A 24,736-nucleotide genomic window follows, 5' to 3' on the forward strand; every position below is an offset into this window, starting at 1 on the left:
CGATCTCAATAATTTTCAAAACATACAAAAGGTACGTATGGAAGGTATCAATGGCTTTATTCTCGTAAACAATTTATCACTTGGGAAATTTTTACGGAAGAATTGATAGCACATTATGAGGATACAAAAAGAAACACTTTTTTTAGCCAATTGATAAGTCTCAAACAAAAGGGTTCAATAATGGAGCACATTGAGGAGTTCCAAAAATTGAACATAAGGGTAAAAGATATTCCAGAGGAGCATAGGATTGATGTGTTCATAGGGTCTTTAAAGGATAATATCCAACATGATGTGCGCCTTTGGGAACCTGATTCATTAGAGAAGGCATTCAGGTTAGCAAGAAAAATGGAAAGCAAAATTATGGCAACTAGGAAGCATATCATTCACAACTATAAAGATGGAAGTGTTGTTGCCCCTAGTCTTCCACAACCTACAAGGTTGACACCACAACAATTGGAAGAGAAAAGAGCAAAAGGGCTTTGTTACAATTGTGATAGAAAATACACAAAAGGTCATAAGTGTGCTGAGAAGAAATTATTCTACATAGATTGTGAAGAGGAAGAATAAAAGGAGCAAGAAAGGTCAAAAGAAGAGGATATATTCCAGGAACAAAGCCTAGATGAAGAACAAATAAATCCAACCATATCTTGTAATGCATTGGCGGGAATTACCACTCCTCAAACCATCAAGATAGAAGGACAAATCAAGAAGAAAAAGGTAATAGTGTTGATTGATTCAGGAAGCACCCACAATTTTATTCATTGTAGGGTAGCAAAAGAATTGAATTGCTTCCTATATCCAGCACCAGAGTGTCAAGTGATGATTGCAAATGGAGGAACAATAAATTGTTCTGGAAAGTGCCATAATATCAAGCTATCCATGGGAGAATATGTATTGACTAGCCCAATGCTTTCCATTCCAATGGGAGGTGCTGATGTTGTACTAGGAGTCCAATGGCTACAATCCTTGGGTACAATAGCTTTTAATTTTCAAGAACTTTTCATGAAATTTTCTGTGGAAGGAAAGGAAGTTGAATTAAGGGGTATTGCAGGGAAACTAGGAAAGATAATCAGCTCTAATGGCATGACAAAGCTTCTAAAAAAGGAGCAAAGAGGTGTAATTGCACAATTATGTTCGCTAGATGTTTCCACATTGGAATCATCTATTTCTCTAGATCTCCAAAAAGTCCTGGACAATCATTCCAAGGTATTTGAGACTCCCAAAGGTCTCCCACCTATGCGTGATCATGATCATGCTATTCATCTGATTCCAGGAAGTGTTCCTCCAAACATCAGGCCGTACAGATATCCCTATGTCCAAAAAAGTGAAATTGAACGTATGGTTGCAGAAATGCTAGAGGCTGGTATAATTCAACTGAGTCAAAGTTCTTTCTCAGCTCCAGTAGTATTGGTGCACAAGAAGGATGGATCATGGCGCATGTGTCCAGATTATAGGGAGCTCAACAAGCTCACTATTAAAGATAAGTTCCCCATTCCTGTCATTGATGAATTACTGGATGAATTGCATGGATCAATTTACTTCACCAAGTTGGATCTTCGTTCAGGATATCATCAAATCAGAATGAAAATTGAAGACATTTCGAAAACAACATTTAGAACTCATGAGGGTCATTATGAATTTTTGGTCATGCCTTTTGGCCTTACCAATGCACCTTCAACATTTCAAGGTTTGATGAATTCAATTTTCAAACCATTCCTTAGAAAATTTGTGTTAGTATTTTTTGATGATATACTAATCTACAGCAAGTCTTGGAAGGATCATGTTGAACATGTTGACAGGGTGCTACAACTATTGGAGGAGAAACAATTATATGCAAAAAGATCCAAATGTTTCTTTGGAGTCCAGGAGGTGGAATATTTGGGTCATATTGTATCTCATGAAGGAGTTAAGGTAGACCCTAACAAAATTAAAGCCATTAAGGAATGGAAAATCCCCACATCCATAAAGCATCTGCGAGGATTTCTTGGGTTGACAGGGTATTATCGCAAGTTCGTTAAGAATTATGGGAGAATAGCAGCACCTCTAACAACATTATTGAAGAAAGATTCATTTTCATGGACTCCGGAAGCAACAAAGGCCTTTAAACATCTTAAAGAGGCAATGTGCCAAGCACCGGTCTTAGCTACACCGGACTTCACAAAAACCTTTATTGTGGAATGTGATGCTTCAGGAAATGGAATTGGTGCTGTTCTAATGCAAGATGAAAGACCCATTGCTTTTGAAAGTCGTCCAATCAAGGGAAAGTTTTTAAGCAAAGCTATTTATGAGAAGGAAATGTTGGCAATACTCCATGCACTTAAGAAATGGCGACCCTACCTAATGGGAAGACACTTCAAGGTAAAAACAGATCATGATAGCCTTAAATACTTTTTAGAACAAAAATTATCCTCTGAAGAGCAACAAAAGTGGGTCACAAAGATGTTGGGTTATGACTTTGAAATCATCTACAAAAAAGGGAAGCAAAATGTGGTGGCAGATGCACTCTCAAGAAAGGATGAGGATATGGAAGCATTGTTGTGTGCCATTTCTATTATCCAACCAGATTGGATAAACGAAGCAAAGGAGGAATGGAAGAATGACGAAGAAATGTGGGCACTTATTCGAAAGCTACAACAAGATTCCAGTACTTCTGATACATTTAGCTGGCAAAATGATTCGTTATGGTACAAAGATCGCTTATACCTCTGTAAGAATTCCCAACTAAAACAAAAGATTCTTATGGAATTGCACACTTCTCCCTTAGGAGGGCACTCAGGATTTTTAAAAACTTACCACAGGGTTAAGAAGGAATTTTTTTGGGATGGCCTTAAATCAGATATTCAAAAGTTTGTGGCGGAATGTTTGGTTTGCCAACAAAATAAAGTTGAAACAATTAAGACACCGGGTCTATTATAACCTTTATCCATTCCAAGCCAACGTTGGGAGGAGGTTTCAATGGATTTTATCACAGGTTTACCCAAGTCTGAGGGAAATAGTGTCATCATGGTGGTAGTTGACAGACTTACCAAGTATGCACACTTTTGTGCATTATCACATCCATTTAAAGCCAGTACAGTTTCTACTGCATTTATGGAAACAGTTCAAAAGCTACATGGAAACCCAAAGATTATTGTAAGTGACAAAGATCCCATTTTCACTGGAAATTTTTGGACAAAATTATTTTTTGTCTTGGTACTCAGTTAGCTCATAGCTCATCTTATCATCCTCAATCTGATGGGCAAACTGAGATAGTAAACAAATGTTTGGAAGGATATCTTCGTTGCTTTGTATCTGATAAATAGACACAATGGGTCAAATGGTTGCCTCTGGCTGAATGGTGGTATAACACTTCCATACAGCAACAAAAATGACCCCATTTATGGCACTTTATGGGTACCAACCACCATCCATCACATCATATTTAAGAGAAAATTCTAAGGTTTAGGCAGTGGAACATCACATCGAACATCAACAACAAGTCCTCCAACTCTTAAAGGATAACCTCGTGTTGGCACAAAACAGAATGAAGCAACAGGCAGATCAACATCGCAGTGAAAGAAGTTTTGATGTAGGTGATTGGGTATTCCTACGGCTACAACCATATAAGCAAATGTCCCTAAAGCAAGCTAAGAAGGATAATAAATTATCACCAAAGTATTATGGTCTGTACAAGGTGTTGCAAAAGATTGGTACTATGGCATACAAATTGGAGCTTCCTGCAACTTCTCAATTGCACCCAGTTTTCCATGTTTCATGTTTAAAGAAGGTTATAGGCGACAAGCTCCCAGTTCAAACAATATTGCCAGAACTTGACGAGGAAGGAAAAATTATATTGGAACTAGAAGCAGTCACAGAAACAAGAACTCGACAGCTACGAAATCGATCAATTTCAGAGTATCTTATCAAGTGGAAGAACTTATCTGCTGAAGATTCCACATGGGAGGATGAAAATTTTATGCAGAAGTATCCAGAACTACTCAAGCGTTGAGGACAACACTTTTTTGAAGGAGAGGGGCATGTTGGGTCCCTATAATACTAGTGATTACCCCATTACTATTGTAGTTATACCCCTTATTTATATTGTTGTGCCCCTATTACCCCCATATTGTTATTTCTGTGCCCCATAGAATCCCTCTATTGTTATTTTTGTGGCTTTATATTATTATTGTTAGGTTGGCTGGAAAATATTGTGACTCCTTAGACTCCTATATATAGAAAGGAGGTTTTGTCATTTGTATCATCCAAGAATTGTTCATTTATGTAATTTAAAGGAGGTTTCCCCCTCGAAGAGGCTGAATTCTAAGGCATTGATCTATCTTTTCTATCTTTTCTTGAGCTGGTTTCATAACAGATATTCTTTGTTCTTCATATCCACCCTCCAAAGCTTGCAAATCAATGTGGAGTATTCATGTGGTCTTGATCTTTGGTATTTTTTTGTACTCTGGTGTTCCTTCGTCTTCTCACCTGATGATCATCTTATCTCTTCACCTACATATGTGTCTTCTGGCATGGTCTCATTCTCCTTTTCCTCCATCATCATCTTGTCATGGCTACAACTGAAAGCCACTCATGACAAACCAACCTCAATGTAAAAAGCTATTTATCTAACATGTTTCATGAAATCACTAGTTAGGGATGGCATCGCGTGACTAATTGAGTGATTGACTCCGGGATTTCCTTGTTCCAGAGGCTAAGGTCGAGGACTAAACTTTGAGACTAAACAATGCACAATTCAGGGTGTCCAGGATCAAAGGATTATGGAGTTGAGGGGCTCAAGAGCTCAGGTCTAGGGCTTGAAGCTTGAAGTTGCTCAATACGCAGTTTTGGAAGGAAATACATAAGGAACTATGTAGTTGAGGGACTTAGGATGTGAAGCTTGAGGCTTGAGACATGAAGTTTCCCAATGAATTGTTGTGAGAGGCTAGGCTAGGTGACTACAAAGTTAAGGGGCCCAAGGAGGCAGGATAAGAGATTGAGTTTGCCCACTATGGAGTTATATAAGGAGAGGAGGCTAAGTGATTGTGCATTTTCATAGCTTAGGAGATTGAGGCTGAGGCGTGAGGACTAAGACCGAGAAATCCATGGTTCAGGCTAGGCTGGAGAGAAGTATTGCGCAACTATGAAGCTGAGGGTTTAGGCTTAATTAATGTGATTGTGTAGTGCACAATTTTGGGAGGAAGAGACTATGCATTGCACAGTGCCAAGAGGTAATGTTATTACTTGAGTAGTAAGAATATGCATTGCGCAGTGAAGGAGGGACGTTGGCTTAGGGGGTCCTGACCCAAGCTCAGAGTTAGTTGCACCAACCAACAAAACCTTGTACTACTGGCCCTTTTGGTAACAACCAACATAGCGCAGGCTCCAATATTACCTAAAGCAGTATCGGGGGATACAAGATCCAAGTTTCTACATCCAGAGAATAGTGTGATGTCTTCCAATACCTTAGATTTGTCTTTATGCAAATCAACAAACTCCTAGGGCTCGTCACTATAACTCTGTTAAAATGACCTTCATAAGTCTCACATAAAGTAGTATGCGGGGATACAAGAACCAAGTTTCTACATCAAGAGACTAGTGTGATGTCTTCCAATACCTTAGATCTATCGTCCCGCAAATCAACAAACTCCTAGAGCTCGTCACTGTAACTCTATTAAAACAACCTTCATACCTTTGCGAAGGTCTATGATCAGTCCTTGTAGACCTTTAGCAGTCGATCTACCTACTTACATGCACCCGAAAGTAATCCTAACTTGGTGTTCATGCAAATCTACTTAAGTTAATAGTAAACATAAGAGAAATCACCAAAGTCTTCACGAAAGTGTTTAAACATTAATTGCATACATTATTAAAACTAATTCAAGATAATCACGTAGCATTCAATGAGTATTCCGTAAAACAAGTCATTCATCAGTGGCATATAACATAAATAGACATAAACAAAACTACTTAGTAATTCTTCAGAAACTTGTCTTTATTGATCTTAATTCATAGATTATAGACTCAAACTTCCCTACGCACATAGTTTCAGTGGTCCGCGCACTCAACTACAGATTCTACCTAGGCCTCTGTGCATTCAGCTACAAAACATTTCTTTCCCTATCTAAGTGTAGGAAGTAGAGCTTTCCTGTCGCAGCTTCTGCCTAAGACTCCTCGCTCTTCTTCCTTATCTCTCTCTTCTCTTGTCTACTCTAGTCCCTTAGACTCTCTAAGGCACACCTATTTATAGTCTTTTTCATACAATGCGATGGTCCCTGGACCATGTGTGAATCCCAAAAACTGACTCAAACTTATCCAAAACAAGAGGCTAATTCCGCTTTGACGCGCTTTGCATCCACAAACTGTGGAGACTTTACATCTTTTAAAAAATTGTACAAAAATTTGAGTTATGTAACCCCAAACTAACTTAGGGGATCCCATCCCAATAGGCCCCCAACACAAAGATCGTGACTCATCCTCAAGTCACTCTACTGGCACTGCGATCTTACTGTGAAGATCCCATAGCTCCACCTAGATCATTGCAACTTCAGCAACACCATGTACCACTGCTTGTCGAAATCCTTGACCAATTTTTTAGTGGTGGGTCCTTCTATTTCCAGCCTCATCATCCGATGTGTCTACTGCAGTCCCTTAAGCTTATCTTGAATGGAGATCGTGATCTGAAAAGCCTCATCCAACCAAGGCTACAACCTGGCCTTTAGCAAGGCGTCTTTCTTCTATGCTTCTTCTACATATGAGAGTAGATGCTTTCCTTCCTATAACTTGGCAAAGTGATGCATTGGCACAAAGGTGCACGCAGTCGCCCTGACCTCATCATATTGGTGCTGCATCTCCCTTACCTCTACGTTCAATGTTTGGAGGTTTGGATCCTCTTGCAGATTTGTCAATAGCTCCATAGCCTAATCAAACAGTGTCACACAGTCAGTGACTCTGGTATCCAAGGTAGCCATTCCCTCCTTAATTGTGGTTGTGCTCTACTCCCAGATCTCAAGCAGAGTCGCGGGTTGCGACTTCAACTGTAGATTTGTAATCTTCATGTTGAACTCGAAAGTTATTCGTCCAACTTCTGCTCTAGCCTCACGTGCACCAGCGGCTAATTTTCTAATTTTGGCTTCGAGCTATGCATCCTCCAGGATGTGAAGTTAGGCACTACCTTATAGGCCTCCACTACTGCTAACTCCATACCTGAACTACATGCATGTAGTGCCTCCTTTTCCTTTAGAACCTGTGTTTTCTCAACAAATATTTGTTCATTGTTGACTTTTTATGCACTTATGAGGTTGAGGGCATGCTTCTCCCTAGTTCTCAACTCATGTACTACCCCCTTATGTAGCACATGGAGGGTTTCAAGGGAAATCATATCTACATTCAGTCATATATCCTTGACTGTACTATGTACAATATGATCCTTAGTGGATTCTACGTGAATGGACCCATCTGGTAATGGTATAGTTCTGATATCTAGGGTCCTTACTGGTTCTGTTGCTTGGGTTATCCCCGGTGTCAAGCTCAATTTCTCCATGCTCTCTTATCCAATGCTCACCTGTATTCTTCTTGTTTGGATCTGCAACTCATGCAGATCCTTCTAGACTCTCTCGAGTGTCTGCATGTATTGATGCTTAAACTGCTACAACACTTCTATTGTTCTATCCCTTAATTTGTCGCCGATCTCATGGAGATCGCTTTCTTTCAATACAATGGGATCAACTTGTGATTTATCATATTTATGCTTTTTCCATGTTCCACCTTTCTAATACTTACCAGGTTTTTTCAAAATGAAGGCGGTGCTCTACCCCTCATTACCTCCTTTGCCTTGGTCTGAAATCTCTTCTTCCTCTGTCTCCGGCAAAGGTGACTTATCACCTTTCTATGACTCACGTTGCTCTTTTTCCACCCGCTCCTTACTAGTGCGCTCTTGTGCTATGTGCACCTTTTCTACAGCTTCCTTATTTTTGTGTTCTATTAGGGCATGCATGAATTTTTGAGCGACCTCCTTTATTATCTGCGTAGCCAAAATTTCCACCCACATGCTTGTTCCAACATCTAACTCTCATGGGGCGCACCATTCTGTAGGCCATAATCCTACGATCTCTTGTATGTCTATTTCTGACACCAAATAGGGCAACTAGTGCCATTTCTTCTCTGGATCCTTCAATGCTTGATATAGACTCTGTGGAAGTCAGCCTTGAACTTCGCGTAGTCTGACAGATGTGTGAACAGGGTTAGGGACAACCTTAGACACTAATTGATTACCTGTTTTTCCATATAAGAACATTTTAATCCAAGTATTTAGTGATCTTAAATACTTACCTTGCGGTCCTTTGAAAAATATTCGCTCCACATTGTTGTAGCTAACTGAGGTATCAACTGCAAATTCTAAAACAAATCCTCTGTGAATCTGATCGAGCCAATGATCGACAACCCACGCGATCTTGTTTTAAGAGGCTTCTAGTTGTTGCACTAATTTTGGAGTCCACACTATAGGACTATCGAGCTTCCACCTTCCTTGACTGTCTGTCAATTTGGCTAACCACTCGTAAAGTTCAATGGTGAAGGTGATGAAGAAGATCTCATGTATCTTAATGTACAAATACATGTTCAACCACTCTTCCTTTGATAAGTGGAGATTCCTATTTTCTTGTGGCGCTAACTCGTGGATCTTGCGATACAACCACTTTCGAATTCCTTTCGTAGTCAGATTCCAATGATGTGACATCACACATCTATTTAATTAGATCTTGGTCCCAACAACATAGCCATTTGTTGGTTTAGGAGGTCCTGAACTAGGTTCAGAGTTAGTTATGCCAACCAACAAAACCCTACATTACTGGCCCTTTTGGAAACAACCCACATAGTGCAGGTTGCAATATCACCCAAAGCAGTATGGTGGGATGCAAGAACTAAGTTTTTTCATCCAGAGACTAGTGTGAGGTTTTCAAACACCTTAGATATGTCATCGCGTAGATCGACAGACTACTATGGCTTGTCACTGTAACTCTGTTAAAACAGGATTCACACCTTTACAAAGTTCTATGATCAGTCCTTGTGGACCTTTAGTAGTTGATCTTCCTACTAACGTGCATCAGAAAGAAATCCTAAATTGGTGTCCGTGAATATCTATGGAAGTGTTTAAACATTCATTGTGTACATTATTAAGACTAATTCAAGATAATAACATAACATTAAATCAATATCCATAAAACAAGTCATTCATCAACAAAATATAACATAAATAGACATGAACAAAAGTACTCCATAATTCTTCAGAAAGTTGTCTTTATTGATCTTAATTCACATATTACAAACTCAAACTACCTTGCGCGCATAGCTGCAGGGGTCCATGTGCTCAACTGCGAATTCTACCTAGGCCTTCGCCTAGGAAGCAGAGCCTTCCTGCCTTATTTTTGCCCAAGACTCTTCACTCCTCTCCCTTTTCCCTCTCTTCTCTTGTCTACTCTAGTCTCTTAGACTTTCTAAGACACACCTATTTATAGTATTTTTCATACAATGCCATGGTCCACAGACCATGGGTGAATCTCAAAAACCGACTCAAACTTATCCAAAACAAGAGGCTAAGCCCCCTTTGACGTGCTCCACATCCACAAACCTCGGAGACTTTACATCAAGGTAATGGCACCTGTTTTTCACATAACAACATTTTAATCCAAGTATTCAGTGATCTCTTATACTTACCTTACGATCCTTTGAAAAATATTCGTTGTAGCGTATTGAGGTATCAACTGCAAATTCTGTAACAAATCCTCCAAGAATCTGATCGAGCCAATGATCGACAACCTGTGCGATCTTCTTTCTAGAGGCTTCTATTCATCACACTAATTCTAGAGTCCACACTATATGGCTATCGAGCTTCCACCTTCCTTAACTATCTGTCAATTTCGCTAACCACTCATACAGTTCAATAGGGAAGGTGCAGAAGAAGATGTCATGTATCTCAGTGTGCAGATACCTATTCAACCACTCTTCATTTGACTGGTGCAGATTCTTGTTTTCTTGTGTCGCTAATTCATGGATCTTGCGATCCAACCACTTTTGAATTTCTTTCTTAGTCATATCCCAATGATGCAACATCACACATCTCTTTAATCAGATCCCAGTCCTGACAATGGAACCATTTGTTGGATTAGCGGGTCCTAACCCAGGTTTGGAGTTAGCTGTGCCAACCAACAAAACCCAACATTACTAGCCCTTTCAGAAACAACCTGTGTAGCGCAGGCTACAATCTCACCCGAAGAAGTATGGGGGGATGCAAGAACCAAGTTTTTGTATCCAGAGACTAGTGTGATGTCTTTCAATACCTTAGATCTATCATCACACAGATCAATAAACTCCTAGGGCTCGTCATTGTAACTATGCTAAAATGGCCCCCACACCTTCATGAAGGTCTATGATCAGTCCTTGCAAACCTTTAGTAGTTGATCTACCTACTTATGTGCATCAAAAAGGAATCCTAAATTTATGTTTGCGCGGATCTACTTAAGTTGATAGTAAACATAAGAGAAATCACCAGAGTCTTCGTGGAAGTGTTTAAATGTTCATTGTGTACATTATTAAGACTAATTCAAGATAATAGCGTAACATTAAATCAATATTCCATAAAATAGGTCATTCATCAACGACATATAACATAAATAGACATGAAAAAAATACTCAATAATTATTTAGAAACTTGTCTTTATTGATCTTAATTCACATATTACACACTCAGACTGCCTTGCGCACATAGTTGCAGGGGTCCATGCACTCAGCTGCGGAGCCTTTATTTCCCTATCTAAGTGCAGGAAGTAGAGCCTGCCTACCTCAGCTTCTTCCCAGGACTCTTTGCTCTTCTTCCTTATCCCTCTCTTCTCTTGTCTACTCTGGTCTCTTAGACTCTCAAAAGCACACCTATTTATAGTCTTTTTCATAGGGTGAATCTCAAAAACCGACTCACACTTATCCAAAACAAGAGGTTAAGCCCCCTTTGACACGCTCCGCATCCAAAAACTGCAGAGACTTTACATATTTTACAAAATTGTACCAAAATTTGGGTTATCTAACCCCAAACTAACCCAGGGGACCCCATCCCAATAGGCTCCCAATAAAAAGATCATGAATCACCCTCCAATCACTTTGCTGGTGCCACGATCTTACTACGAAGATCCTCGAGCTCCATCTAGATCACTGTAACTTTAGCAACACTATGTACCACTTCCTATTGAACACCCTCAACCAATTTTTTAGTGGTGGGACCTTCTATTGCCAACCTCATCATCCACTACATTTGTTGCGTTTGTTGTAGTCCCTTAAGTTTATCTTGAATGGAGATCATGATCTGATAAGCCTCATCCAACCAAGGCTGCAACTTGGCCTTTAGCAAGGCCTTTTTCTTATGCGCTTCTTCTACCTGGGCAAGTAGCTACTTTCCTTCCTGTAACTTGGCAAAGTGCTGCACTGGTGCTAAGGTGCATGCAATCACCCTAATCTCATCATATTTGTGCTGCATCTCCCTTGCCTTTGTGTTCAATGTTTGTAGGTTCGGATCCTATTGCAGATTGGTCAATAGCTCCACAGCCTAATAAAATAGTGTCGCACAGTTAGTGACTATGGTATCCAAGGTAGCCATGCCCTACTTAATTATGGTTGCGTGCTGCTCCTGGACCTCAAGTAGAGTCGTGGGCTGCAAATTCAACTGCAGCTCTGCAATCTTCATGTTGAACTCGATAGTTATTGGTCCAACTTCTGCTCTAGCCTCACATGCACCAATGGCTAGTTTTCTGATTTTGGCTTCAAGCTGTGGATCCTTTAGGATGTGAAGTTCAGGAATTTCCTTATAGGCCTCCACTACTACTGACTCCAGACTTGAACTATGCACATGTAGTGCCTCCTTTTCCTTCAGAGCCTGTGTTTTCACAATGAACGTTTGTTCATTATTGACTTTGTACTCACTTATGAGGTTGAGGGCGTGCTTCTCCCTGGTTCTAAACTGATGTGTTACCCACTTAGGCAGTGCATGGAGGGTTTTGAGGGAAAGCACTACTATATTAAGTCCTATATGCTTGATTGTACTAAGTACAATACGATCCTTGGTAGATTCTGCACGAATGGACCCATCTAGAAATGGCATAGTTATGAGATCCAGGGTCCTTACTAGTTCTTCTACTTCAATTGTCCCGGGTGTCAAGCTCACCTACTCCACGCTCAATTGTCCAATGCTTGCCTGTATTCTAATCGTTTGGATCTACAACTTGCACAGATCCTTTTGGACACTCTCAAATGTCTACATGTATTTCTATTCAAAAATTTGGAGCACTTCTGTCATTCCTAACAGATAGTGCCTGAATTTTTGCAATGCATAGACCATGGCTAGCCCTTTGTGCTCAGTTGTTGAATAGTTTCTCTTAGCCTTTGATAACTTCCTATTTGCGAAGGTGATAGGGTGGTCCAGCTCTCCTTCACTGCCCTGTGTTAATATTGCACCCAGCACAATGCAAGAAGCATCCACATGTACATGAAACTTCTTTTTCCAATTGGGGAATATTAAGATCGACATAGTGACCATATTTTATTTCAACACATCTAAGTTGCACGAACATTGTTTGTTCCAACAGAATGTTGCGTCCTTCTTTAGTAGTTTCTCAATAGGTGCATTGATTTTAGCATAATATTTGATAAATTTTCTATAGTATTCTGTATATCCCAGCATTGCACGCAGCTTCTTGATGTTCCTAAGGGCCTCGAAGTTTACAATTACCACAATTTTTGCAGGGTCCACCAACAATCCTTGATTACACACAACATGACCTAGCAAGATCCCAAAAGGAACACAAAATATGCATTTTTTCAAATTCAGCATGATATGGTATCTGCGACATGTATCCAACATAAGGCACAAACTTGCTACATGGCGCTTCACCAAGACAAACACTATCCACTCATCAAAGTACACTTATAGGAGCTTATGAATGAACTCCTTGAATGATGTTATGACTACGCAGGAGAATATCGTAGTTGTGTTCTTTAATCCAAAGGGCATGATGATGTACTGAAAGTAACCCCACTCTGTTGTGAAGGTTGTTTTGCTCTGATCCTCTTTCGCGACCTTGATTTGATGATACCCCAAAAACCCATCAGTAAAGGAATAGGCCTACTACCCTCCAACATTGTCTAACACTTCGTTTGTAAATGGCGTTGGGAATGGATCATGAACACATGCATCGTTAAGCTTATGGAGATCTACGCAAATCCTTATTTCAGCTTTTTACTTCTTCTCTTGGACCACCATCATTCTTACCTAATCAGATTATTCAATAGTTTCTATGATGCTTGCCTCAAACATCTTATCCAGCTCTTGGAAAACCTTTTCCTTATACTTAGGATTAAGGCGATAAGGTCTCTGTTTAACAGGCTTCGCATCCAGTTTCAATGTAATCTTCGTTATGCCCAAATCACCGATTATGCACTTTAAATTCAAAAACTTAGTGGGAAAGAGATCCTGGTATTCGCAAAGTAATTCAAAAACTTTATCTACTGTAGTGTCTTCCAAATAATCTCCAATTTTTGCGAACTTTGGTTCTTCATTAGTGCTAATGTTTACTTTCTTTGTCTTCAAAGGCACATAGATGTTCGATTTTTCTATGTGTGGGCCTTTGACTTCACAATGTCCTTCTACCTCTAAGATATTGATGTTCCTAGGGTCATCTTCCTCTTCTTCAATGGTCACATTATATCAATCCAGTGTGTGGCGTAGTTGGGAGCTCCAGTCTGCTTGGGTCCATTCCATAGGTTCCTTCGATGTCCTAAAGATAATCGCTTTAATTTCTTGCAATGATTGATCGATGTTTGCAAACTCGTCCTCAAAATTGAAATTCAATAAAAACCCTTCCTTCAATGCATCCCATTCCACAGTGCCATGGCGGATCTTCATTTCAAGATACCGGTTCATGGGGATTATATCCAAAGTATCAGTCATTCTTCTATTAGCATGCCCAAACCATAGATTCATCATTCTAATGTAGTCTCGCCAGCCAGCAAAACTATCCTTATGCATACCCCACCATCCTATAGGCGTAGCGCGCAGCACCAACTCCAATGCTTGAAAGTGGTGGTCCTCAGGATCTTCACGCTCAAAGTCATCCAAGAACATATCTATGTCAGTTAAACCATCATAATAAGGTATTTTTCTTACCTCTGACGAAACATAGTGCATTGCCTTTGTCATCATGTTGCATCGCAATGTGGAAACTTCATGTAAGTGATTCTACCAATGCTCTAACTCTTCATCTAAATTAGAGGTGTAGGAACTCTCCCGATCCCATGCAATCCACCCATCTACATTGGATTAATCTAGTCATGGTCTCGTATTGTTATTTTATAAATTTTATCAAGTTCATCATCACTTTCCTCATAATCATGGACTGGTTCAGTATAATGAGCCCCTTCTGTTGGATCTAGTGGCACTATAACTCGAAGCGACTTTCATTTAAATGACACTATCCTCTTCCTAAAATTAATGACCACATTCATATCAATAGCCTAGCTAATTCCCAGGAGCGTGGGGTAGGGATTACTGTGATAAGAAATTTATATAACTTCAAAGTCTACCATTGCACTCGCACCTTCAATGTTAACTGTTACTCCATATAATCATCCCATGGGGATGGCTTTCTATTGGTTCACCATTCTGAGTTGAATTAGAGACCATTGCAACACAGGTCTCCACATCCTTTCCCAAAACATTTGCATCGGACCCTAGATCCAAGATGACCTGATCCATTTGATAATCACCTATCTACGTGGTTAGCCTCATCTCTCACCCTATCCATGCCTTATGTTTGCCAATCTTTCTAACCACAAGGTTTCCATTAGGGGATTTCTCTTTGCTAGTTCACTTGTTTATTAATTCATGCAGGCCTTCCATAGCCTTCTTATCACGTAGCAACTTCATGCAAGTTTCCAAAAACATAGTGAGTACAGAAGCATCAACCTCTTCAGGCACGTTGATTTCTTGCAACATGTTCTGGCTTCCTAAGGTGGATGCCTCAACAAAGCTCTTCTTGGCTTCCATAAATGTTTCCTTAGCATGATCCAAATCAAAGTCATTTTCTTTATCTAGCGCTTTGCAAACCCATCCTTCTTCTTTAGGCTGTGTACCTTTGTCAGTGCTAGTCTTCATTCCACTTCTCAGCAAAATATTAATGCCTTGATCTTCTTCACGAGGCTCAGCCCTCATCATTTGCAATTTTTTCGTCGGCTGATGAGGCTGCATTTTCTTCTCTTGTATTTTGGCTATTAGCAATGGACATTCTTCTATAGTATGGTCAAACTGTATACAATATTAACAAGATTGGTGTGTAGGATTCTAGCACTCTCGCGCATAGTGCCCTTGCTGTCCATGGTTGTAGCAGATAATTTGACCACAACCTCTACTAAGTCCTCCTCCTCGACCCTAATAAACACTGTGCACCCACCATGCCTTGATATGGAGGTCACATTTTTGCATGCATACAGTATGTAGGCTTCCTTTCCATCATCAACTCATAGCTTCGACAATGGTGCTCATTGTGGCCCATGGATTTGCAGAAATTAGAGAGCAACTACTGGGGTGTTTGGATGAACTTTTGAAGTAAATGGAAATTATCCATCGCATGTTTCCCAGTAACTTGACAAATGGCACACCACAGTGTAGTTGCCATGCTTGGCCCTGTTGGGGCTTCTGGTTTCAGGGGAATGTACCCCCCTCCTGTAATATAATTTTCATACATGGGACATTGATCCCTATCATGCCCATGGCCCTTGCAATTCAAACACCAAACTTCTGCGCACATTTATGGTTTAGTCTCCTTGTATTTATTCAAACTTTGTAATTCTTGGTGTAAGCTCGCTAATTGTGAGTGGATTTTTTGTACTCCAAGGTTCGTATCCTGAATAGTTGATGCATGCAGCCTGATTGCGATTTCCAGTGCTTCTTGTTGTGTTGCTATCTTTTCCTAAGAGCGATTCTCAAATGGGGTAGAAGCAATGCTATAAACCATTCATGATGCCGGCTAACACTAATCTACATGTTAGATTATCTGATCTGGCACTTCAACCTCTCATCAAATTCCCAAGGCGTCTCCTCGACCCTCATCATGATCTATTTAAATCCAATTACTGACTTTGAGTCAGATTTATGTTTACTAAAATCTTTATTGAAAGTCTTCTTAGTCTCTGTTAGTGTTGCAAGAGGATTATTAGAACAATACGTAATGTACCAACTTAATGCGCGCGATCCTGCAAAGTGGTAACCAATTGTGCCTTCTTTATATTTTCATCAGTAATATGTTGCGTTGTCAAAACATCATTCACAACAACTCAGAACTGCTATGGATCTTCACTTCCTATACCCTTGAAGATTGTCATATTCATTGTGTTCGCCATGTTGAATGGTGGTGGTGGAGGTGGAGGTGTGGGCGAAGGTGTATGCGGTGGAGGTGGAGGTGGAGGTGGAGTGGAAGGAGAATTTGTTCTAGGAATCCCCTCAGTGATTAACTGAACAACTCTTCGCGGCGTAGTCTGTCCCTCCCCTTCGTCATCACTTGAAGGGAGTTTAATCAATGGACTATACTCTGGTCCTGATCCTTTGTGATTTCTAAAGAATCATCCTTTTCATGTAGTTATGAACATCAAGGTAATGGCATCACCCGTTTTTCATATAACAAGTATTCAGTGATCTTAAATACTTACCTTGCGATCCTTTGAAAAATATTCGCTCTGCTTCGCTGTAGCTAACTGAGGTATCAATTGCAAATTCTGTAACAAATCCTTCGAGAATCCGATCAAGCCAATGATCGACAACCCACGCAATCTAGTTTTCAGAGGCTTCTAGTCGTCGCACTAATTCTGGCGTCCACACTATAGTACTATCGAGCTTCCACCTTCTTTGAGTGTCTATCAATTTGGCTAACCACTCGTATAGTTAAATGGTGAAGGTGCAGAAGAAGATCTCGTGTATCTCAGTGTACAGATACTTGTTTAACCACTCTTCCTTTTACAGGCGTAAATTCCTATTTTTTTGTGCCACTAGCTCATGGATCTTGCAATCCAACCACTTTTGAATTTCTTTCTTAGTGGGATTCCAATGATGCAACATCACACATCTCTTTAATCAGATCTCGGTCCCGGTAACAGAACCATTTGTTGGCTTAGGGGGACCTAACCTAGGTTCATAGTTAGCTGTGCCAACCAACAAAACCCTACATTACTGGCCCTTTCGGCAGCAACCCACGTAGTGCAGGATGAAATCTCACCTGAAGCAGTATGGGGGGATGCAATAACCAAGTTTTTGGATCTAGAGACTAAGGTGATGTCTTCCAATACCTTAGATATGTCATCACGCAAATCAACAAACTTTTAGGTCTCGTCACTGTAACTCTGTTAAAACGGCCTTCACACCTTCGCGAATTTATATGATCAATCCTTGTGGATGTTTAGTAGTCGATCTACCTACTTACATGCACCAGAGTCTTTGTAGAAGTGTTTAAACATTCATTGCGTACATTATTAAGACTATTTCCAGATAATAGCGTAACATTAAATCAATATTCCATAAAACAAGTCATTCATCAGTGGCATATAAGATAAATAGACATGAACAAAAATACTCAATAATTCTTCAGAAACTTGTCTTTATTGTTCTTAATTCATAGACTACATAATCAAACTACCTTGCGCACATAGCTGCAGGGGTCGACACACTCAGCTGTGGATTCTACTTAGGCCTCTGCACATTCAGCTACAGAGCTTTTCTTTCCCTATCTAAGCATAGGAAGGAGAGCCTTCTTGCCTTAGCTTCTGCCCAAGACCTTTCGCTCTTCTTCCTTATTCCTCTCTTGTCATGTCTACTCTTATCTCTTAGACTCTCTAAGACACACCTATTTATAGTCTTTTTCATACAATGCAATGGTCCGTGGACCATGGGTGAATCTAAAAAACCGACTCAAGCTTATCCAAAACAGGAGGCTAAGCCCCCTTTGACGTGCTACACATCCACAAACCACAGAGACATTACATATTTTACAAAATTGTACCAAAATTTGGGTTATCTAACCCCAAACTAACCTAAGGGACCCCATGCCATTCAAATAAGGGATGAAGGATGCCACGAGGCTCAGTCGAGGATTTTTTCTCAGTTTTGAGTAAGTGCGGGAATATTGAAATAAGGTTAAAGAGGATCAGGAATTGAGAAAGATGACATAATTATATCACTTGATGAAATGACACAAAACACCTAGAACACATAAAAATTTAACACATTTTCCTCAATGCGACGACATTGCGATGGTTCACTCCAAGTGTGACACTAAAGATACACATTATGACAACAGTAATGACACTTGTGTGATAGCACTTAAAATTTTGGAAATGAGTACGATACATGTCTATATGATAAGAGAAACCCATGAAAATAAATATTACCCCTTGAAACAATCCAAAACTAATTTTTACAATATGAGACGCTTACCATACCAAAAGATGACACTTGCGATATGAGAAGAAACGTGTGAAGAACACTTGTGATATGTGAATGACGATGAAGGTAACACAAGTCAGAGTGAAGATAACATGAAAACAACACCCATTAAGGTGAAATCAAGAAAAAGTGGGAGTTGTAAACATGAAAATGACACTTGCGAAGGTGAATGTGTGCAAAAGTGTCACTTCAAGAAACTCACCGAAATAGAAGTATGATCAAAGTGGGCGATTGTCAATTGAAAGTGTGCACTAACTATAAACATAGGTTGAACATTGCGCAGGAACTGTCTTGATGGACTGTGCTTGGTATATTCAATCTTTCATAAAAGGATGTTCTCATGAACTTGTTGCAGACTGAGTGTGTGTGAGGAGATGAATTCAACACTTACAATCCAAGAAGGGAGCTCAAAGACTTAATAAATCATCAACTAGACAAAAAGTGACTATGGAACAACTAATTTCCAGATCCATAGTAGGCTCCAAAATTCAAGTGTAGAAAAAATTTTGGAGGGTGTTGTTGCAACGACAACAACTCCCTAACTTGCCTCTATATTGGATCTAGCCAAGGATCCTGGAGGATAGTGGGAAATCTATAGGTACATTCACCAAGGTTGATAGTGATAAATTATCATAGGGGTTTGTAAGTTTTATATGCATTTGTGTGGAAGTGTATCTGAGCAAAGGGTTACCAAAAAAAATCTTCCTTCAGTGGTAAGGCCAGGAATATATCTAGTCATTCAACTACGAAAACACTACCTTCAGGTGTAGAATATGCCAATGGTTTGGTCACCTTCAAAGTGTGTGTCCCTCTTCCAAGGGGTATTTATACAAATAGGAGATTAAGAGAAACCACCATGGTTGTAGAGATAGAAGGCCACGTCAGAGTCAAAGATTTCAACAACTCGATAGAAAAACAATCCCCAGAATCAGAAGTCATCTTGTAACATCGAATTGGAACCCCTTATAGGTTCTAACATAAATACTCCATGCCGTTCAAGAATAAAAAATAGAAGCATGTCTAGGATTAATATTCTAGACTATTTATTCAGAACTAACATTTCTAGACTATTTATTCAGAACTAAAATTTTGATCATAGTGAATATAAATATATATAGTTGTAATTATAGGTTATGGTTTTGCTTTGAATTTTGTGAAGAAAAAATGATAGATTTGTATGATAAACAATATCATATATATAAGTTTTTCAGATTAATCACATCGTTAGGATTTGGTTGATGTTTCGACCTAACTAATGTGGTTCATCCTCAGGACAAGGTGAGAAATCAATCCATTTGAAGGAATAAATAGCATGGATGCATCATTGCCCAGAGTTCGCCATTAAAAATTAGTCATTTTTAAATTCGTTATTGAGGAAGGTAAAATATTATTGAAGAAAAAGTGGTAAGGAGTTCTCTGTTTAATTATTCAATACTTAGTTAGAAACTAGTTGTTATGTAATAATTAATTATTTAATTTCAATATTATGAAATCATAATTTAATGATATCAATTTATATAATATTATATAAAAATAGTTAATTTATATAATATTATTTGTTAGAGGTTGACTTATTAAATAAAATATATTTGGTTGAAAACTAGCTGTTAGGAATAATTCAAAATTAAAATATTTTATTTCATTATATTTTAATAATAATTTATAAATATTATTAAAATATTTTATTTCACTATATTTTAATGATAATTTATTAATATTATCAATTTCTTTAATAAGAATATTTATTAATATTATCCACTTAATATCATTATTATTTATTAGAGGATAGCTTGTTTCCCTTAAATAGGAGGATAGTAGTGTAGGAGGAAAGTAGTGATAACTCTAAAGGTTAAATAAGAAAAACATTAATAGTTAAGTTGTATTATTAAGCACAAAACGTATTTTAGTTGTATTAATCATTAAAAAAAAAGAAAGAGGATGCTCTAAAATATACTAATCATATTCGACATATGAAGTTGAAGAAATTAATAAGGATAATAGGGGATAAAACTAGAAGAAGATAAAAGAAAATAAGGAAGAATTGGAGGGAGAAAGGAGAAAAAAGGAGGAAGAGTCATGAAGAGAGAGTTGGAATCCATCTTTTACTTAATTTCAAACCATCATCCCTATTAAGGTTACTAGCATGCCTTTCAATTTTAGTCGCTTCCCTAAGTTTCCTGTGGTGAAAAAAATCAACCCTAGCAATGACTTTGGATTCTTCAATGACTTTGTGTTCCGATTTCTCTGCATGCTCGGCAAGGATTAATGTGTGGGAGCGATTGTGTCTAATGTTTGCAACATGTTCATTAATTATTTATTTAATAGACCTACATATTTCTCCAATGTAGGGGATACCACAGAAGCAGGGAACAAGGTAGACCCCTTTCGTTTCCTTAGGGTTAATAGGGTCCTTAATAGATCTAAGAGAACTTTTAATGGTATTGAGAGGTTTGAATGAAGAAGAGACATTAACCTTCTTAAGTATATGGACAATCCTATCTGTGGTTCCTTGGATATACGAGAGGTGAACCTTAGAGATAAGATTAGCATGAATGGGTTTAATTCTAGGAACTTTACTGGCATTGTGAAAGGCCTTGAGGCTTTGAGGTATGTTATACCCATTATTTTTAAAAACTTCAAGATGTTGATATTTCTCCTGTTTAAGGTGGATATCATCAGATATTCTTAGAGCACGAGTGGAAAGAGTGCTGAGAACTGCGAATTTCTGAGCTGGGAAATGATGAGAACTAGCATGAAGATACTATTCTGTGTGACTCTTTTTTCTAAAAACTTGGTGATAGATAGAACCATCATCTCTCCTAGAAAGGAAAATGTAGAGAAAGGGAAGGTGTCCATTCTCCTCAACTTCCATCGTGAACTTGATGGAGTCTAATTGAGAATTAAGGTGGTTAAGAAATAGATCTAGTTTCTCATGACCATGAGGCTAGATGACACATGTATCATCAACAAACCTTTTCCATTTTTTATGGCAAAATTGAGTAGTGACTAAGCCCTTGGCCCCAAATCTTCCATAAACAAGTTAGCGACGATGGGGGAAAGAAGGGGATCCCATTGCAACACTGCAAGTTTTCTCATAGAACTCATCTTGGAAACTGAAGAAAGTCGAGGTGAGGCAGAGGCCAACTAACTTGGCAGTGTCTTTGTCAGTGATGCAATTTATGATATCAATGGCTTCTTGGATGGGGATTTTGTTTATAAGGGTATGATGTCAAAAGTAACCAACATATCTCTAGGTTGCAATCTAATAGATCTCCACTCTTGAACAAAGGAGGGTGAGTCTTTAACAAAAGAACCAGTGCGACCAACAAGAGGTTTAATCTTTTGGGATAGGAATTTTGCAAGAAGATAGCTAGGTCTGCCTATTGTGTTAACAATAGGTCTTAAGGGTGCCCCAGATTTATGAATATTTGGTAGGCCATATATTCTAGGGGTGAGGGGATTGCTTTCAATGAGATTTCACGAAAGAGGATTAAGACGCGGATCTACTTTAATAATAGATTCTACCTCCTTATAAATGGACTTAATGGGATTATTTTTAAGCTTGATGTAACTCCCACTACTAGATAGATGGTCTACCATTTTGTGGACATAGTCAAAATTATCAAGAATGACAAAATCTCCACGTTGGTCGGCTCTAAGGACGATAATGTTGGGGTTGTCCCTTAGGGATTTAATGGCAATAAACTCAACCTTTCTCAAGTTTTTCTTAGGAGGCTTAGCCTTTCTAAGAACAATGACGCAATCTTGCCTAATATTATCCTTGACATTATCTGAAAGGTCCTTAATACCATGCTCAATGCTACAAATAATGTCATCAATAGGAATCTTATTAGGGGCAAGGGAAAAATTGAGACCTTTATTAAGAACAATGTAAACTTTGAAACAGGAACTGATATTGTTACCCGTTTCATAGAGATAGCAAAAAAGTGACCTGATTTTGAAAAGGGGTGATGCAGAACGCACATGTTTTTTTTAGAGCATAGATTTTGGCACTTTAATTTTTTTTATGTACATTACATTTTAGAATGGTAGTGATTTTCATGCTGATTTTAAAAAGTGAGTATTCTGCATCACCCCATTTTTTTAGAAGACCTGTTTTTTGGCTTTAAATTTTCTAATGTATAAAATGTAAATAATTATTTTGTAAGTTTGATCATTTTTGAAGTGGTCATTTTCTTCACATTTTATTGTTTTTTATTTTAATTTTAACTTTTTTTTTAGTGAGGTTTTTATTGTTTTGCATTTTTAAATTAGAAGATCGATATTTAGAATTTTCGATATTCCATAGGATAATTTGTCACAACAAATATGTAAAAATAAACTAAAACAAATATCATGAAGGGTTAATTCCTTTAGTATCTAGATATATTATTAATGATTTTGTTATTTAGACATGCAATAGATTAAATATGAAAAATCAAGATAGTCAAATACAAATGCACATCAATCAAAATTAACACCAAAGTATGCTTTTGGAGACCCTTTGGGTAGAAAAACCAACTAGAAGGTTAGGATTCTTTGCTCTCTTTTAATGGAATGAAAATAGTGCAAATATAATGCTAAAGGAACTCTCTATGAATTTACCTAAGACTTGTGACCCATGGGTTGCTACAGAACACAAAAACCCTCTATTATTCCCTCTCTCTCTCTCCACACCTAGCTACTATAATCTACTATAGAATGACTTGTACTTGAATACAATGGAATCCATTTTTCTCCTCCTAGTGGCTTGAATATAAAAAAAACCAATACTGAGCTAGCAATTAAGTTTGACTCCTTCAACTCTCAACTAGAGTTACAACTTAACCCTTTTCTACTTTTCTACATAGTTTCCATGTTTCTAGCATATTTTCCATGAGTAAGATGACCGATGTTACATCCTTTTGAATCATAGTAGACAATATAGGAAGGAAAACTTTTAGGTCGAATAACTTTTTCATTTCAACTATGTTTGATGTCCTTCATGCATTATCTGAAAGGTTTTTGAGCATAAAATAGTTCCATATCATATGGTATAAGTCATATTTTTTGGACCCAAAATAATTTATTGATTATTTAAAATTCCTATAGAAGGTTTCAAACCCCAATTTTCCAAACTAGGACCCATTGGTAAAAATGGCATTGTAAGTTGATTCCTCCAATTTCCCCATGCTAAAAGTATTGTGATAGATGAAAAATAATATAATTATCATATCCATATCACTCATATAATTTTATTAAGAGACAAATTAATTAGATAAACTCATTAAGACATAATGTTAGGCCAATACCAAAATATGAAGCAATATTCACAAAAGCATTGAGGTATATGCCACAAATAAACATAGAGAAATTATGGGTTGAAAATTTTGTACATGGACTAAGATATAAATTTTGGTATGAGATAGTACATTGATTCCCTTCACTTTAGGTGGCATATTTTAGAGGGATATAATAGTAAAGTAGGAACAAGTGGGTAATTTAGATAATTGAGATCCTAAACTTTAAGTGTATAGAAACAAGTATCACAACTAGATAAGTTTCAAGTCTTATCATATTGTGTAGATATGTGTTAACAAAACAAAATGCTACCCTATAGACTACCAACATAGTAAATTCAACACATGTAGAAAAGTATTGAAATTATGTTTTCTTAGTTTCGAGATCAAATTCAGAATTATAAGAGGGTTTGTAGAACATGTGGAGGATGACATTTTTAGAGGGATCTTTACTAGCTAGGAATTGATGACTCCAACCCACTTGAAATGCTAGTAGGAAGAAAGAAAGTAGTTAGCTAAATACACTAAGTAGGTTTATTTAAGGGAAAAGATAGAATATAATTAGTGATTTGGGTCAAGCCGATTGGATCCATGTAGCAGTGAGAAACAATGAAGGTGAGCATCAATCCACTACACTAGAGACCATTAGGGGAATTTTGAGGTCTAAAATGGGCCTACTAAGAAAAATGTACAACCAAAATAATCTTTATAAGAACCAATAGGATTCAAGATGATGATCTCAACCATGGGGGATGATTCACCATTTTTGGAGTAAAAAAATAAAAATATTAAAAAATAATAAAATAATAAAACTACTTTTTCAACTTGTATTTTAAAGTTATTTCCCTAGATTTTTACTCAAATTTCTAGCGGGAGTACTTGTTGTATGCAAAATTTAATTCCTAATCCAATGAGTACACATGTTGCATATTTTTGATGGACCTTGCTACAT

Source organism: Pinus tabuliformis, chromosome 9 (genome assembly GCF_031772625.1).
Source record: "Pinus tabuliformis cultivar Carrire ecotype Pingquan chromosome 9, CPIR1, whole genome shotgun sequence".
In the NCBI taxonomy this organism is placed as follows: Eukaryota; Viridiplantae; Streptophyta; class Pinopsida; order Pinales; family Pinaceae; genus Pinus; species Pinus tabuliformis.